The sequence below is a fragment of the Sinocyclocheilus anshuiensis genome, unplaced genomic scaffold, assembly GCF_001515605.1.
Source record: "Sinocyclocheilus anshuiensis isolate Anshui unplaced genomic scaffold, SAMN03320099.WGS_v1.1 scaffold638, whole genome shotgun sequence".
Lineage (NCBI taxonomy): Eukaryota > Metazoa > Chordata > Actinopteri > Cypriniformes > Cyprinidae > Sinocyclocheilus > Sinocyclocheilus anshuiensis.
The window spans coordinates 101579-102873 of record NW_015546035.1 but is presented as its reverse complement, the minus strand read 5'-3'; the positions used below and the strand labels follow the sequence as shown (position 1 = coordinate 102873).

The 1295-nt window shown below is 33.7% G+C and overlaps 1 pseudogene; it reads right to left on the bottom strand.

Moving 5' to 3' along the window:
* Positions 1-1121, bottom strand: part of LOC107698836 (uncharacterized) — a 7199-nt pseudogene extending 6078 nt beyond the window's left edge.
* Between the last annotated feature and the right edge of the window lie 174 nt (positions 1122-1295).

Below are 1295 nucleotides of genomic sequence, written 5' to 3'. Positions count from 1 at the left end.
AATAATGTGTTTTTTTAACCTTAAACCGCATAAACACATTTCATTACACCAAATACACAACATAATGTTATTTTTAGCAGCATCATATGACCCCTTTAAATAAAAGCTAAGAGAGCATTAAATGACGAAGGCATGTTTATATTTTGAATAACATTTATTTATTTAGTCATTTATTAGACGCTTTTATCCAAAGCGACTTACAGATGAGGACAACCGAAGCAATCAATTGTAGTATTAAAACAACTAAAACAGATCCAAAACTAAAAGCTAAAACTTTATAAATACTACCTATACACATTTTAAAAATAAAGAGATTAAATAAAAGTGACAAATGCATACAACAAAATTTAAAAACTTAACATTTAAATGAAAAACAAAAAATTTAAGCTAAAAACAATTCAAAATATTAAAGAACAAAAGGTATAAGAGTATAATAATGATTCTAACATAACACTAAGCCAAACACCAAAAAACCAACTACATATATGTGTATGTACAACCATACACACATACATTTTTTGTTTTCAGATGCCGTATGTGGACAAAGTCATGGAACCTCATGATAATCAGATTAAATAAACAAAATTTTTCAGAGAGAAAATCTGTAAATCGGTCAAATTCGACCGGCACACAATAGGAGGGTTAACAACCGGATACAACTACTTACAGTTAGCTGCGGCAATTATACCTTAATAGTATTTACACATCAATGACAGTTAACGTTCTAATTCTGACAGCTGAGGTAATCAGTCTAATTTTACGTAGCCAATCTTGCTATTTGTAAAATACAAAAATGTAAGCCATTTCATTAACAAAATATAAATAACATACCTGAGTGGAGATTGTTTGGAATGTGCTCAATGACGACAAAACTGGACCGTGTGTGGTGATTGGTGTGCCATTTCATTGGACGAGCAAAAATGTAGATCGTGACTTAATTGGTTTTTAAAAGGTGGAAGTCAGTACGTGCGTGATTGGTGTATGAAAAATAGACCTTGCCATTTCATTGGACGGGCAAAAATAGAGATGATAACTTTTATATACCTTTTGGTTTTTATAAGGTAGAAGTCGGCATACTATTGGATTCATTTTACAGACTTGTGGCTGTCAGGTACCGCCATTTCGAAAACGCTGGTTAACACCAGTCCGCCACACTTTAATCATCTGAGCTAACTGCTCAATGCACACTGACCTCAACGACCTCACACTGACCATAGTATGAGCACACAGTGAGTGTGCAGTGACCTCACACTGACCATAGTATGAGCACACAGTGAGTGTGCAGTGACCTCACA